At 44.5% G+C, this 17,488-nt stretch overlaps 1 protein-coding gene across 3 annotated transcripts in view; it reads left to right on the top strand.

The window, feature by feature from the left end:
• Positions 1–1,953: 1,953 nt before the first annotated feature.
• Positions 1,954–17,488, top strand: part of Tmem150c (transmembrane protein 150C) — a 64,169-nt gene continuing 48,634 nt past the window's right edge. The window contains exon 1 of one of the 3 annotated variants that reach the window (XM_070012427.1): positions 1,954–2,152. The gene's annotated coding sequence lies outside the window, so the exon portion shown is untranslated. Of the gene's footprint in view, positions 2,153–2,341; positions 2,417–2,995; positions 3,013–17,488 lie in introns of those variants that run through there. The other 2 variants (XM_070012426.1, XM_070012429.1) reach the window with 2 other exon arrangements.

Here is a 17,488-nt window from a genome sequence, read left to right on the forward strand (position 1 = left end):
TTGTTCCCTCTACCTCAGTCTCTAACCCTGTGCTTGACCCTTTCCTCCTAGCCTAAAGCATTTTGGAACCTGGCCATTTAAAGTTATGAGATGAATCTTTATATACATAGAAGAGAAAGAAGAAAAAGGAGGAGGAGGAGGAAGAGGAAGAGGAAGAGGAGGAGGAGGAGGAGGAGGAGGAGGAGAAGCAGCAGCAGCAGGGGCACAGGTGGTTCACACTTGTAATACAAATTATTCAGGAGGCTGAGATCTGAGGATTATGGGTTGAAGCCAAATGTCATAGGAAGGTCCATGATATTCAGAAAAAGAAGCAAAAAAGCCAGAAGTGGAGCTGTGGCTCAAGTAGTGAAATGCTTGAACTCATAGATAGTGCCTAGGCCCAGAGTTCAATCCCCAGGACCGCCCCCTCTCCCCCCCCACACACACACAAGAAGCCTAGTGCTGGTGTCACATCTGTAATCCTACTCAGGAAGCTGAGACCTGAGGATCATGGTGTAAAGCCTACTCAGGCAAGAAAATGTATAATTTTAAAACCCATTTTAAAACCCATTAAAAAGCTGGAAGTGACTCAAGTGGTAGAGCAGCAGCCTGAACAAAAGATCAAGGACATTGCCCAGGCTCTGAGTTTGAGACATAGGACTAGCACAAAATAAACAAGGAAATAAAGAGAAAGCAAGCAAGGGGGGGGAGGGAGGGGGGAGGGAGGGAGGGAGGGAGGAAGGAAGGACAGATAAGCTTGGCACTAATGGCTTATGTCTACAATTCTAGCTACTCAGGAAGCTGAGATCTGATGATCAAGGTTTAAAGCCAGCCCATGCAAGAAAGTCTGTGAGACTATTAACTCCAATTTACCACCAGAAAGCCAGAAGTGGAGCTCAAGTGATAAGTTTCCAGGCTTGATGAAAAGCTAAGGAACAGAACTCAGGCCTGACTTCAAGCCCGAGTACTGGCACGTGCATGTACACACACACACACACCCCAAAAATCATATGTGGTTCTTCATCAGAATACCCAAGTTCAGGTGAGTGTGGTGCAGGCCTGTAATCCCCACACTTGGGTGGCTGAGCAATGAAGACAACTAGTTCAAGATCAGCCTGGGCCACATAGTGAGGCCTTGTCTCCAAAAGAGAGAGACAGAGACAGAGAGAAGTGTAGGCATAGGGGTCAGGGAGTACAGTTATTATCAGAGCTGGGGTCATAGTGGGACTTAAGCAATCTTAAGGCTGTGGAAGTCATATGTCACTTTTTGAGAGTCTGACAAAAGCCAGTTATTCTCCTCAGAAAGTACCCAAAAAATTTAGTGTGTACTTGCAGGAGATTTTAGACAAGGGCTAAATGTTGGGTTTTGTTGTTTTGACTGGATTAACAAGAAGCTTCTCTGAGCTGAGAAGCGAAGAGTCCAGTAGTCAGGACAGAACGGTGACAAGAAATCAATAGCCCCATACTTAGACAGTCATCAGGAGCGCTGTGGGGGCGCAGATGAAGGGTTGGAATGGGCCGCATTGGAGAGGAACCTTAGACTCAGTGCTTTGAGAGATAACAGTTTCAAGGAAATAGGCCTGCAGACGAATAGACGACTGAGCCAGGTTGATAAGGGGCGTGGGGGGAGGGGGGGGAGAATCCTGACCATCGGAGGCCAGCCAGGCTGCAAAGGGAACCCAAGTTAACCAGGAACCTGTGATAACCATGGCCCTGGTGGTCCACACACACTCCTGCTGGAGGTCATGGACAAGGTGCCAGGGCGATGTTGGGGGTCTGGACTGGAGCAAGTTACTGAAATGCTAATGCATGGAGTTTTAAGAGGGCACCCGGAGAGAAGCAGGCGAGCTCTGGGCGGGCCGCCTTGAAGTCCCCCCCGCGTGCATTGCCAGGGTCAGAAGTTGGCTCCGTAGGATGAACGGAAACCGCGGGAGCGCACGGAGCGGCGGAGAGCTACCTCCCGCCTGGGGGAGCAGGAACACCGTAGCCGCCCCGTGCCCAAGCCCTAGGTGCGCGGACCTAGGGTGACAACAGGTCAGGAATAAATAACCACCCGGCGGAGGCGCCCAGCTCCCTCCTGCCTTTTGTTGGGCGAGGAGCGCCAGGCAAACCAGGCATCCACAACGGCTGGGGAAGGAAGCGGATCGGCCGCACGCGCCCGGCTCCAGCCCCGGTGACTATGAGGGACCCCAGGGCTCAGGGAAACGGTGGGGGTGGCCTGAGTCCCGACTCGGGGAGGGTGGGGGGAAACCCCAAGACCAGTCGGGGGCGGGTCCCGGCGCGGCAGGAGGGGGCCGGGCGGCCGGGAGGGCAGATCCCACCCCTTCCTGAAGGAAGCGCCCTCCTCGCCGCGACTGTCGCCGCCGTCGCCGCCGCCGCCGCCGCCGCCGCAGGTCACGGCCCCGCCGGGCGAGCGCGGCCCGCCGCACCCCAGCAGGTAGGCGCGGCGCCCCCCCCCCCGCCTTGCTCCGCCCGGGGGCCGCCGGGCAGCCAGAGGGCGTCCGGCCCGCCGGCTCTGCGCGCAGCCCCGAGGCGGAGACCCGCGCACTGCAGCGGGGCTGGGCAGGCGGCGGGTCCTCCGGGCTGCGGGGGAGACGCGGAGGAACCCGCTCAGCTCCAGCACCTTCCCCGCAGTGTCGCGAGCCGGGGCCGCCCCGCCAGGAGCGCCGGCGATCGCGACTCCGGGTCGGTGCCGGCTTCTCGCCCTGCGCCCCCGAGCGCCGGGCCGGCTTCCTGGGTCCCCGCCGCAGTGCCGCGGCCCCCGCCCGGCCCTTTGACAGGTGTCCCCGCCCGCCCGCCGCCGCCGCCGCATCCCTCGGACCCGGGTGGACTCTGGGAGACGCCACCCCGCGTTTGACCTCCAGGGCTCGCTCCCCGGGCCGGGCAGCGGCGGGGAGAAGCCGGCGGGGAGGCACGAAGTTGCTCCGCTCGCCGCTCTGCTCGGACGCACGCACGGGCTCGGTCCTCTTTCTGGGGTGCGCACTCCGGGGAAGAAAGAGGGGGTTCCGGCTTCTCCCCGGGAGACCGCGCTGGGTGGGTTTCTCTTCGGTCATCTGTGGTCATTTAAAAAGTCATCAGCTTTGGGGATGATGGAGAGACACCTTGTTGAGGGGTGTTCCCGTCCTTCAGATGAATCAAGACGAGAATGGGGGCTGTCCCCATTTTCATTTCCTATTCCTTTTCTCCTTCCTCTTCCCTTTCCGTTTACCTCTATCATTTTCTTTTTAAAGCACTTTGTTTTATCCCCCAGCACTTCACTGGTCGTTTTGGTTAGGTTTCTGCTGGTCAGATCTTTGTCGGTTGAGCCAGGGTTTGTGACTTGAACGTGAGAACGTTAGTCCGGGTGGAAGGGAAGGCAGAGATTCTGCTCTGACTTCTACCTGCATCCTGCTAGAGAACCGAGTGCTACCTTAACAGGAACAGAGAACAGAAGGGTTCTTGGGATCTCTTGTGGTAACAAAGCCTCAAGGGCACGATTAGTGTCTGTTTCCTCAGTTCTCTGCTTGAATGGAAGACAGGGTTTAATAATGCAGGGCTGTACCTCCTTTCTGAGCCGCAGTTCATCAAAAGGGTAGGGGAATGTGGATGTATAAACTCCACAGTAGCTGGTAATAAGCTGACCTACTTAAACTTTATAGTTCAAGGAAAAATTGTTAGGCTTGTATATGTGATATTTCAGATCAAAGAATATTACATTCTCAACTTTTCAAGAATTAAATCCTCAACTTTTCCTTTCCTGTTTCCTGGAGACACCATGTTTCCAAGATTAACCCGATCTATCTTCTAATGAACAGGAAATGTGAGGGTAGGAATTTTAATGATGTGTCCTTTATATATACATTATTTAATAATTTTTTTTGCAAACACCCCATGTTGGAAGCTCTCAAGCTGGACATAATAAATAAAAGGATGAAGAAATTTTGCTGGCAATATTGACTGACAGATCTTATGACTTGGAGCAGACATAGGAAAATATTTGAAAAATGCATGTTTGTGGTAATTGGCCATTATCTGCATTCTTCTTTGGGTTGGTGCGATTGGCAGTATGGTGTCTTGATAGTAACTGCTCAATTTTTGTGTTTCTCCTCAAATGACTTTCACACAAGTTGCTCTGGAAGGGAGATAGCCATTCTATGGATTTTCTCCCATGAATATGATCATTCTTTATTGTAGAATTACTACAATCCTGCCCACATGACTTTGCAGTGGTATGTGTGGGTGTGTGTAGGTATGTGTTGTGGATGCGCACATAATGCATACACATGCACATTCACTTTGCCTGCTTTATGATGGTCAAGAGGCTTTCCTCTCTTGGTTCCGACTGTGGTCCACACCTCTGTGGTAAAGCAGCTAGATGAACAGGCAGCTTGGTGTTTATGAGAGGGGAAAGGCTAGCTGGCCTCATAATCTTAGCTATTTGTGTCACTGTAATCTGGCCATTTGGGAATCCGTTCAGTAGCCAATTAAGCAAGACAAATAAGATAATCTATTACCTGTCCATCTTCCTCTTCTTAAGAAGACTCTGCAGCACTAAGAACCAATACTCACTGAGTGGTTTTTGTGAGGTCCAAAGAATGTGAGCCAGAGTTCTCCAAACATGCTACAAAGTCTGTTATTGAATCTGGCTCCAAATTGATGAAAGAATAGATCCTTAATGTGCAGTAAGTACTTTCCTTATTCTAACTAAAACTGAAGTATTTCCCTACATATGTGTGGGTATGTGTATAAAACTTTTATCCCAAATTTTTGTTTTTTAAAATTAGTCTAATCACTTTTAATCAAGTTCACAAATTATTGGAACTTGAACAAGTTATTGTTATAATCAAATATTTTATATTTTTTGTGCCAATACTGGGACTTGAACTCCAGATCTTTCATTCTCCCTCTCAGCTGATGTTCTACCATTTGAGCCCTGCCTTCACTTCTGGCTTTTTGCTGGTTAATTGGAAATAAGAGTCTCATGGATTTTTCTTTTTCTTTTTTTGGGGGGTCCGGTCATGGGGCCTGAACTCTAGGCCTGGGCGCTGTCCCTCAGCTCTTCAGCTCAAGGCTAGCGCTCTACCACTTGAGCCACAGCACCACTTTCGGCTTTTTTTCTTTTTGACTTATGTGGTACTGAGGAATCAAACCCAGGGCCTCATACGTGCAAGGCAAGTGCTCTACCACTGAGCCAACTTCCCAGCACCAAGAGTGTCATGGATTTTTCTGCCCAAGGTGGCTTTAAACTGTGATCCTCCGATCTCAGCCTTCTGAGTAGCTAGAATTATAGGAATGAGCCACTGGTACCCAGTCCAAATATCTTCTGATATGTTTGGATTTGGGGAAAAATCATTAGTGGTAATAGAAAATCTTAACACAAAGAGATTTTAGGTCAGTTGGAATGATATTTTAAGATAATAATGGAATCTTTGGTATTTACTGTCAAATTCAATCCCACACTATTCTGAGTCAAGCCAGTTCTAGTAGGTAGGACTCAGAACTTTTACCAAGTAAGAAATGAGCAGTTTCCATAGTAGTTATAAATAGCCCTCTCTAGATTAGCACTGTCCAGTAGAACTTTCTCCAGTGATTGGAATAATCTATAAATCCAATACTTAGCCATAAGTCCTATGTGGCTATTGAACACTTGAAATAAGGCTAGTGCAGTTGAGGGACTCAATTTTAAATTTTATTTAGCTTTAATTAATTTAAATTAATTAAATAGGTTCAATGACTACTGCATTGAACAGAGCAGTTGTAAGTTTCTTCCACTTAGCTCCTATAGAGATATATTTAGTGGCAATTATTCTTTAATTAGAAGGAAGAAAAAATTTGCATTGATAGTGTTTGGAATTAAGATTTGATTCAGTCATAGAAAAGTTATATAAAAAAGCACTTATATTTAGTCTGAAAAAAGTACTTTTTGCTGAAGTTCAATTCGACTCTTTTTAGTATAGGAGTTTGAACTCAGGGCCTCACACTTACTATACAAGCATTCTACCACTTGAGTTACATCTCCAGGTCTTTTTGCTTTAGTTATATTTCATATAGGATCTTGAGTTCCTACTCAGGTTAGCCTGGACAGAGATCTTCCTATTTACACCTCCCAAGTTGCTGAGATCATAGATATATGCCACTATTCCTAGCAAGAGTTTGCCTTTTTAAATTTCCATATCTGCTAGCAAAAAAAAAAATCATCACCCAGAGTTATTTGGATATGTGTATGTGTTAATGAACTTAAGAATGATTTGCTCCTTTGCTTTGTAGATGATTCATTGTAGAGTCAGGGCTTCAAGGCAGGAAGGAGAAAAGCAGAGAAAAGTAGAATGTAGGTGGTTATGCACACCTGTTCTTTCCCTAGGCAAATGGTCACAGAGGCCCTGTGAGAAGTCTAACAAATGGGTACTCCTGGCTCAAGGAGCAGCTGGAGGCTGAAACATCTGCTTTGATGGGCCCTTGTTGTCTAATTTCTTTCCTTTAGGCTTCAAGCCCATATCCTCTTACTCAGCCCAGCCTGCAGGGCTTACCAAATTCACTTACAATATAACCTACCATTGCTTTTAGTAAAGCTATTAAAATGGGATTTGATTTAGCTTCTTCCATGTTGTTTCCACTTCAAAACTAATTTGCTTTGATTAAAACCAATATTTTGACAGTGGAGAGGGACATATTTTTAATTAGACCATTTCACAAGACATTGCCTGTCATATTTCTTGAATAAATAACCCTCCCTTACCCAGTGTAGTGAGTGACCTTAGATATTTCTCTCCAGACCAGGGCTCAGGCCAGGTCTTGGGGGAATTCCCATATCTGGAGGGAACATTATCCTTAAGAAAATTATTTAGAAATGTTCCAAGTGTGTTTAGGAATGCTAAATAAAGTACAGGTTAAAGTAGATCCAATATTGTCTCTGCTCTGAGGGTACTAAAATTTATTGTCTATTCTACAAGGGATGCCTGAATAAACTTAGGAAAGTTCCAGATAGATGGATAGATAGATAAATAGATAGATAGATATAGATATAGATAGATAGATCATCTATATCTATCTCTATAGGTAGAGCATGTTAAAGCCTCAGAAATTAAGCACATATACTGAACTTTTAAAAAATCATCATTGATGTTTTCAAAATGTTGCTTCATATAGCACTATAGTACTTTTCAAGCTGCAGGTCCTAGATCTTGAGATCAATTCAACCAATGCAGATCAGCAGTTTTCTTATGAGACTGTAAAATACAGCACAGATCTCTGTGTGTCCTTCTTAGGGAATGTTACTAAAGTTGGATAAAACTTTTGGTTCAGCCAGGCACTGGTGGCTCACACCTGTAATCCTAGCTATTAAGGAGGCTGAGATCTGAGAATCGCGGTTCAAAACCAGCACGGGCAGGAAAGTTGGTGAGACTCTTATTTCCAATAAACCACCAGAAAACTGGAAGTGGCACTAAATGTCACTTTCATTAATCCCCCATTTTTACTACACTCTACATTATTTATGTTTTCAAAATCAGTTCCTGTCAGTGCCTCATAACATACTTTTAATAAGAGTATGGAGAGTATCTGGGAGTATAGCTCAGGGGTAGGAAATTTGCCCAGTATCCTAGGACCTAGACCATACCCCAGCATGGAAAAAAATTGAGACTGGAAGGCTTTTCTTCAGCGCAATCTAGAAAATAAAACATCTAATTCTTTATGGAAGTAGATTTGAGCTTTTCTTTAAAGGCAGATTATAAATGTAACTAATCATTTATCCAGAGACTCTACCAGGTGGAATAGGTAGCAACTTGCTTCATGCTTACTCCATTTCTTAAATTCAGAAACTGTCTTTGACATCCTAAAATCCTGAAGATAATCAGATTTTCTTCAAGGCCACAGAAGCATACATCTTTTCTTTCTGTTTGTTTCTTTATTTGTGCTGGTGCTTGAACTCAGAGCCAGAACATTCATTCTCCCTTAGCTTCTTCACTCAAGGCTGACACTGTACCACTTTAACCATAGTTCTACTCCTAGATTTTTGCTGATTATTGGAAATAAGTCTCATAGACTTTTTTCCCCCATACTGGCTTTGAACCTAAATTCTTAGATCCTCAGCCTCCTGAGTATCTAGGATTACAGGCATAAGCCACCAGCCCTTGGTAGACATTTTATTTTTTGAGATGTAGGTCTCTTTCCATTATATTTTGATACTTTTTTTTTTTTTGTCGGTCGTGGGGCTTGAACTCTGGGCCTGGGCGCTGTCCCTCAGCTCTTCAGCTCAAGGCAAGCACTCTACCACTTGAGCTACAGCACCACTTCCGGTTTTCTGGTGGTTTATTGGAGATAGGAGTCTCAAGGTCTTTCCTGCCCGGGCTGGCTTTGAACCGGGATCCTCAGATCTCAGCCTCCTGAGTAGCTAGGATTACAGGCGTGAGCCACCAGCGCCCGGCTATTTTGATACTTTTGATGACTTAGCTGTCAATGAAATATTTTAAATGGCATTAATTGGGAGTTTAAAACATAAATCATAATTGTGTGTGGCTAAAATGATAACTACTCTGTTTTTTTTTCAATACTGTGGTAGTCAGTTATTCCCCTCCTGTTGATTTGTGAATGAATAGATGTTAATGAAGATATATTTGTGTCATTATAAAGCAATACAAATACAAATATTACTTTGTGTTTTCTAGAAGAATTTGTACACTAAAATTAGAAGAAATTGGTAATGTTACTGTCCTGGAGTTCCTAATGGAAATAGATCTTGCAGTGTCTCGAATTCTAGTCTTGCTGAACTTAACAAGTATTTGTTAGAAATACTAACAACTGGGGCTGGGAAGGTGGCTCAGTGGTAGAGCGCTTGCCTTGCATGCATGAAGCCCTGGGTTCAATTCCTCAGCACCACATAACCAGAAAAAAAGCTGGAAGTGGTGCTATGGCTCAAGTGGTAGAGCGCTTGCCTTGAGCTGAAGTGCTGAGGGACAGTGCCCAGGCCCAGAGTTCAGGCCCATGACCCGACCCCCCCCCATCACCAAAAAAAAAAAAGAAATACTAACAACTCAGATATGACCATGCATTGTGGGAACAGTGTTAGGGCAACAAGTTTTATTCTTTTTTGGGTGAAGTAAGGAGGTCAGGTTTGGCTGGCACCATATTGGCCACATGGTGGATGGTAGGGTCTGGCATCTTGTCTTCATACTGGAGGAAGAAATGCCCCCCCTACCCTGCATGATGAGGGAAGAAAACCCCCATCATTTGCCTCCTAGATGATGGGTATACCCCTATCCCTGGAGGCAGGGGCGGGCATTTGGCTGATAGGTTACTGAATCTATCAGTGCCTGGGACTGGGAATTTCCTGAGGATCTGCCCCCTGCGCTGACCTATTTAGGCATGGACCAACCTAACCTCCAGGATGCCTGCCACGTGTGATCCCGTGATTGTCTCCAGTCATCATGGCATCTCAATTCAGCTCTCCATTGAAGCTGAATTGGCTTGTTGGTATTGTTTTTTATTATTTCTTTCCTCTTTAGCATGTTTCCTAGCTGTGTTATGTGTATTTGCGTGCTGCAGGCCTTTGTAACAACTGGCTGCCTGAGGCCTGTTAATTGTATAATAAAGACTCCAATATTCTATATTTCAAAATGTGGCTTCTGGGATGATTCACCTTACAACATGATATGGACCTACATACATTGCACTTCAAAAGTACGTTGTTACTGAAAATTTACTCAGTCTTGCCCATGACAGCACAATGCTGTCTTGTAATTTTAGCAGTGAACACAATTGCTCTTGAGAAAACTGATTATCTTTCTTATGACATTTGGATTGGTGTTTCTCCATATTTGGTTTCAGCTTATAGATGGCACAAAGGAATGGATTATTATTTCATTCATACTCAACCTTTAGTTTACCTTTAGTGTCAAGGTAAAGACAAATATTTTCCATTAACTTATTTGTAGGAAGGATAAGGTAATAATTAATAAAGCGCATCCTAGAAGTTCAGCTACTTTGAAGACCTAGCTACTGTGGAGGCAGAGATAAGGAGATTGAAGTTTAAAGACAGCTTAGGTAAAAATAGAATGGAGTCACTGGACTCCATTTTCAGCCAATGGCTAGGTGCGGTAAAATGGACCTGTTATCCCAACAATCAGTGGCTGTGTGAAATACACCTGCTATCACAACTAAGGGGAAAGTGCAATGGCTGGGCACAATGGTGTGTTATCCCCAGCAACAAGAGGTATGACTCAAATAGTAGCAAGTTCAAGGCCCTGAGTTTAATCCCTAGCACCACCAAGAAAGAAAAGAGGAAGAGAGGGAGGGAGGGAAGGAAAAAGAGAGAGAGGGAAGAGGAAGGAAGGAAGGAAGCAAATCACTGACCACTGCGCTGGGAGGAGCAGCAGGCAACCTGGGGCATAGGTTCTCAACCCACTGTACAGTTAAAAGCACCTGAAGAGCATAAAAATAAAGCTGTCTCAGGACAGCTTTTATTTTTCCCCTGCTGTTCTTCCTTCTTGTTTCTAACAGGTTGAATTCATTTTTATTTACATAGGAACAGAGAATTGTTCTGGATGGTAACCACACCCCTACTGAGCACACAAGAGCTAGAAAAGGCCTTGGGAAGGCACGTAGTTTATTTCTTAGTCTTGGTCTTGGTATGACTATGGCCTTCTCAGAAGGATGAGACAAGTCCATTCCACTTTCAGTGTATGAATATTTTACATTAGTCCTTGACAAATTGTCTTTCTAGGCCCACTTCACATGGCTCCCAAGTCGTTCCTTGAGACTCACTGCAGTCTTTTCTAACAACTCATTTGTTTGCATGTTGCTTATTTATGTCACCTTCCAGTTAAATCATTGTCTCTTTGTGATTAGAAGTTATATTATGTAATTTTGTTTCATTTCAGAGCATTTGATTGCCCTGGACTACAGCCACATCCTCTACAGCCACATCCTCTGCTTAAGTATTAACCGGATTGTTTCTACACCAAAAGTGTTTAGTAACTAGCATAGAGACCATGTGCCTCACAAAGCATATGACATCTACTGTCTCATGTGTTATGGACTGAGTTTTGATTAATTCACATTTTACTACCTTTGTGTGGCTATTGGACTGCACAGTGGTAGATTGAACATAATGGCTTTGTGTGATTTTGCCTCTTATGCTTTCTGAGATTCTGTGCCCTTCCTGTGAACTGTCCAAACGGACCACTCACTCCTGGCAGACAGAAGTGACAGCAGTTTTTAATGAACTGCTACTTTGGACAGTGCCACATGCCAGGAGGAGCAGCAGGCAAACTGGGGCATAGGTTCTCAGCCCCAATTGCACAGTTAAAACACCTGAAGAGCTATAAAATTGAGCTGCACCCTAGATCATTTAAGTCATAATCTTGGGAGTTTGGATCTAAATACCAGACTATTTTTTAAAGTGCCCCAGATAATTTTATCATGCTTCCCTAGCTGGTGAGGTAGATCATGTGCCTCCCTGTTCCCACATGGAACCCCAGAAATGCCTTATGGAAATATTATCCAAGAAATGGGCACACGAGGCCAGAAACTGGGGGCTCATGCCATAATCTTAACCACTCAGGAGGCTGAGATCTGAGGATAGAGGTTTGAAGCCAGAAAAGGCCCAGGGAGAGTCTTATCTCCAATTAACTACTCAAAAACCATAGTGCAACTATAGCTCAAAGTGGTTGAATGCTAGCCTTGAGCACAAAGGAATAGCACCAAAGCCCTGTGTTCAAGCCCCACATTGACAAAGAGAGACAAAGAGACATGCAGAGAGAGAGAGAGAGAGAGAGAGAGAGAGAGAGAGAGAGAGAGAGAGAGAGAGAGAGAGAGGAAGAAATGGACACACAAAGACTAGTGAACCCCAATATTACCTAAACAGGAAGACTTTGTCTTATCTTCAGTGATGAAGACTTGGATGTTTTTTTCCCTGGCTTCTCTAGCAACAAACACTCACTTAGCCAGCGGGACCACTGTGCCAATTTATAGATTATAGAGGTTAGCTTCAAAACTGATGAGATCTACACTCTTCCAGCTCACATGTCCAGTGGTTTCTATTTATATATACAAAATATATTTATGGAGTGGCCACTGTGTGTTCACTCTAGCAGAGAGATAGTAAACAGTTAGACAGTAGGGTAAATAATAGAAACATCATAGGATACTGCAAGACATCCAAAAAGGGATAGACAATATTCATAAGGATTCTGCAAGAATTCCAGAGGTGGAGACAGCCAACCTGAGTCTTGTAGGGTCAGAAGAGTAATCATATATGTACCATATAATTTTTTTTGTTGCTTTGTATGTTCCTCCCCCACAGTATAACCCCTAGTTTCACTGTATTTGATGTCGGTGCCCTGAACCTTGTATATACAATTCTCTAATTTGGAGAGGGGAAGGGAAAAAAAACAAATGCTTAAACAAGGATACAGGTTGACCCATTGTAACAAAGAGATGTACAAGACACTATGTTGAAAATGAACTTTACAACTTCGAGAGGCAGAGGGGTAGTTGTGGAGATGGGAGGGAAGGGGTGGTAGGGGGAAAACAAAGGAGGAGGCAGCAATGCTCAATAGGAAATGTACTCATTACCTTGCTCATGTAACTGTAACCCCTCTGTACAGCTTTTTTTTTTTTTTTTTGCCTGGGCGCTGTCCCTCAGCTCTTCAGCTCAAGGCTAGTGCTCTACCACTTGAGCCACAGTGCCACTTCCGGCTTTTGCTGCTTATGTGGTGCTGGGGAATCGAACCCAGGGCCTCATGCATGCAAGGCAAGCACTCTACCACTGAGCCACCTTCCCAGCCCTGTACAGCTTTTTTACAATAAAAAAATGTAAAAAAAAAAAAAAGGGGGGGGGATTTTTAAAAAAAGCAGACGCCTCTGGGGTGAGGCTCTGGCTGGCATGTGTCCCTCAGACAGAATGCCATAGGATAGCTCCCTCTTCTCAAAGACTGCTCCTACTTCAGCAGACATTTTGTGATGCTGGAGATTAGATTCAGGACCTCTAGTTTGTTAGGCAAGCTCAATACCACTTGAACGTTACCTCCATCCCCATTTTTCCTGATTCTTTTTGAGGTAGAGTCTCACTTTATGCTTGGACCAGCCTGGGCTATGATCCTCTTACCTGTGTTTCCCCATGTTGGTGGGATGACAGATGCACACCACTGTGCCAAGCTATTATCTATCCCCCTTGCCTGGATGACAAGGGCATGGTACTGCACCTAACCACTGGTTGAGATAAAGTCTCACGAACTTTCGTTTTTTGCCTGGGCTGGCCTTGATTTCTACTTCTCAAGTAACTAGGGTTACAGGTTTGAGCCATGGTACCCGGGGGGGGATGTCCTTTATTTTTTTATTTTTTTGTCGGTCGTGGGGCTTGAACTCTGGGCCTGGGCGGTGTCCCTCAGCTCTTCAGCTCAAGGCGAGTGCTCTACCACTTGAGCTACAGCGCCACTTCTGGTTTTCTAGTGGTTTATTGGAGATAAGAGTCTAATGGTCTTTCCTGTCCAGGCTGGCTTTGAACTGAGATCCTCAGATCTCAGCCTCCTGAGTAGCTAGGATTACAGGTGCAGGATCTCACTGTGTAGTCTGAGCCAGCCTCTAATTTGAGATTCTCCTGTGTGTACCTCCCAAAGATTATAGGTGTGTACCACCTTACCAGCTTGTCTTTTTATGGAAGGCTATTTCATGTAATATAATTTCCTGAACTTTACCCACATTGTGTCATGTCTTTGAATTTCCTTTCTTTTCAAAGCCAGTATTATTCTACTATATGCATGTAGTACATTTTAAATTTCATTTTGTCTCTATATGTGAATATACATTATATATACATATGTATACACATGCTGACACAATATAGCAACACATACATAAAAAAATTACCCATAAACCAAGGGAAAAATGAAATAGCTATTTCAATTAAAACTCTACTATTAAAATAAAGGACTGTGTAAACATGGGGGAAAAAAGATTACCCATAAAAATGTAACAATGGGGACCGGGAAGGTGGCTCAGTGGTAGAGTGCTTGCCTTGCATGCATGAGGCCCTGGGTTTGATTCCTTAGCACCACATAAGCAGGGAGTGGCACTGTGGCTCAAGTGGTAGAGCGCTCACCTTGAGCTGAAAAGCTGAGGGACAGGGCCAAGGCCCAGAGTTCAGGCCCCACGACCAAGAAAACAAAACAAAACAACCCATAACAATGGGCAGTAGTTTTCTCTAAATTCTACATGTAAAAGAAAACTTTCTTTTTCCATTTCTTTTTTCTGATTACTACTTTTGTTGCTTGTTTGCTTCAGTACTGGAAGTTGAAATCAGGGCCTCACACATGGTAAGCACATGCTCTATGTTTGAGCCAGGTCTATGGCTTATTTTGTTTTTATATTTTGTTTTTGACTTGCCCTGGCTGGCGTTGGACAGTGATCATCCTACCTCTAATTCCCAAGTAGCCCATGCCACCATCCCCAGATTCTATTACAATTAGTGTATTCCCCTCTAGTAAATGCTAAGTGAGACAACCCTTCAGAGACTATAGGCTATGCTATAATTGCCCCCCATAACTGGCACTGCTCACCTCTCTAGCTCATCGTTTGCCACTCACTGCCTGACACACTGAACACCCACACTGGTTCCTGCACACACATGTGGTCTGATGCTGCCAGTGTGCATGAAAAGCCTCCCACCTGCTCCATAAAAGCCTCCTACCCACCCAAAGCCTCAGATCCCTGGAGATCCAGTTCAATCCTCCCTGCCTGCCCTCACCAGCCTCAGTGCTGGGTTACTCTCCTCTCTTAGCTCTCTAGTTTATGTAGCAATCTCTGCTCATGCACCTGTTGCCATCTTTATATTCATACCATCTAGCATGTAGAGCTGCAGCCTCTGTGTGTCAGAACTGCAGGACATTTAGAAAGGAAGCTGGAAACAGACTTGCCCTGGGGCCTTGCATTCCACTCTACCCTGCTGATCCTTGTGTGAACAGTGTAAAGATTCTTACAATATTTTGCAAATAGATGTTATTAAAAGTAAATTGGAAAGGGGTGCTGTGGCTCAAATGGTAGAGTGCTTGCCTTGAACTGAAGAGCTGAGGGACAGTGCCCAGGCCCAGAGTTCAGGCCCCACGACCGACAAAAACAATGAAATAAGAAAATAAAATCAATAATAAAAATAAATTGGCTATTAAGATAAATGCAAACAGATTTTGTTTTTGCTTGGGTGCTGGGGCTCCAATTTAGGGCCCTTCACTCTTACCTGGCTTTTTCACTCAAGGCTAATACTCTCCCACTTGAACCATACCTCCACTTCTGGCTTTTCTCTGGTTAACTGGAGATAAGAGTCTCCATAGACTTTTGTAACCAGTCTGGCTTCAAACCACGATCCTCGGGTCTCAGCCTGCTTTGTCCAGCCACATTTTTATCTGAAGGATTCTGGTGAACTCCTGCCCTTGTCCCTGGTTAGGTAGGCTGTACCTGGTCTTAGATATAGATACATCTGTTTGATGAGTGAGTACCTACTCATTGTTTTAAAAAGGTGGTAGCTACCTATGACTAAACTCCTCTTTCTTACATTTGCAGAGTTTGTCAGTCTGTAAATAGGAGATGTTCAGAGGCAAAGGAGGCTTTTATAATCATTCTCCAGTAGTGGCCAGATGCTTATACTACCTGCATTTTGACCCCAACCAAGACCCTTTGGGAGGATAAAAGAAGTTGAAAGATCTGCCACTACATAACTATGGATGCTATGTTTAAGCCCCCCTGTTTAATGAATCCTTGCTGCTTCAATGTTACTGGCTATAGCTGAGGTGTGAGAGGCAGTTACCATGGTACTGTGGCACTGATGCTTCACCCAGAAAACCTGAATGGACATCAAAACCTAATTAAATGAAGCTCACAGGCTACTGCTGTTAGGGGGTTTGAGACGATTTTCTTACACTGCAAGAAATCACTAGTAAGGAAGAAGGAGAATGTAAACCAGCCTTGATTATAACAGAGCTGAACTGATGGAACACATCTTCAGCTCTCAGCCCTCAGAGGATTCTTGTGATTTTCCTTAGGAGAAGTGGCTCAGTGTGAGGGACTTTGCCAGGGCCTGTTATTTTTGGAAGATGGATCATTTCATGTTTAAAATGATGAATCTTTCACAATACACCACATGTTGAGCCAAATTGGTAGCCTGTGTGTTTGTGTACCGAAGTCCCAACCTCTTTCTTATTTTGATATCTTCTTTGTACAACTTTTTGTATATGTTGGCTAGATTATATGGTCCTGGCTTTGATATTGCTTCCTTCAGTTTTTGTTTTCATGTCTGTCTAGGAGGTTATTTAAAAAATGACAGCATTACTTAATGTTAAGTATTAGACTGTAGATGTAATATCAGCATTTAAGACCTAGCCTAGCCAGATGGGGTAGTTCACACCAATAATCTCAGGACTCAAAAAGTGGAAATAGGAGGATCATAACTTTGCTATATAGCTCATAGCAAGACCTATCTCAAAAAAAGGAGAGAGGGAAGGGGGAAAGGAGGAGAAAGAAAGAAGGGGAAGGGAAGGAAGGGGAGGGAAAAGAAGGGAAGGGGAAAGGAGAAGAGAAGAGAAGAGAAGAGAAGGGGAAGAGAAGAGAAGGGGAAGGGAAGGGAAAAGGGAAGAGAAGCGAAGAGAAGGGAAAGGAAAAGAAGAGGAGAGGAGAGGAGGAGAGAAGAGAAGAGAGGAGAGGAGAGAACCTAATCCCTTTCTATTCTGGTGATTTAGATGAGCTATTTATTAAAGCTTGGAGTTTCCAGTTTTCATCGGTCAAATGTGGATTTACTTGTCTATCTCACTTTTTAAACTTAAATCCTTGAGAATAGGCTGTGGCTCATCCATCATTGGAAATTCAATACATGGATGGGGCCTGGCAGGTAAGAACTCTGTATATATTGGGCGATCTATCTTACCTACTTCCCAGGCTGTTTGAAAGAGCAAGCAGGATGCACACACAAGAATCGAGTGCAGTGTTAAGAGCACAGGCCCTGGAGTCAGACTCCCCAGACCCAGGGGTTGACCCTGACTCCCAAATTCCCAGCAACGTGACAGGTGGGCATTACTTTTGTGCATCTGTAAAAGTCTCCCTGGGTTATGGTGGGATGGAATGTACCTGGCAAGGCACATAGTAAGCACCATATGTGTACCAGTCATGAATATAGCACATGAGAGGGCTTGCAGGGGGTTAGTCACACATAGGTGACGGTTGTCTCATGAGTTTTGACAGCAATTAGACTAACATTAAGTACCTTCAGTCCCTCTTAGGTAGCAGGACAACATTTACCCCTGATCCACAGGGGTTTGCTCCAGGACCTCTCCATTGGATATCTTAAACTCTCCCAGTTGAGCCACTCTTCCAGTTCTGTTTTTGATCCTCCTGCTCTCAACCTCCTGAGTAGTTAGGATTACAGGTGTGCACCACCAACACTCAGCTTCCTCCTAGTTTTGTTTTGAGGACTAACTTTACACATGAAAGAATGATAATGCTTGATGATCTGAAAGATAGAATCTTTCCATTCCTAGGCCTCTTGCATAGT

Source organism: Dipodomys merriami, unplaced genomic scaffold (genome assembly GCF_024711535.1).
Source record: "Dipodomys merriami isolate MVZ:Mamm:240054 unplaced genomic scaffold, mDipMer1.0.p SCAF_9, whole genome shotgun sequence".
Lineage (NCBI taxonomy): Eukaryota > Metazoa > Chordata > Mammalia > Rodentia > Heteromyidae > Dipodomys > Dipodomys merriami.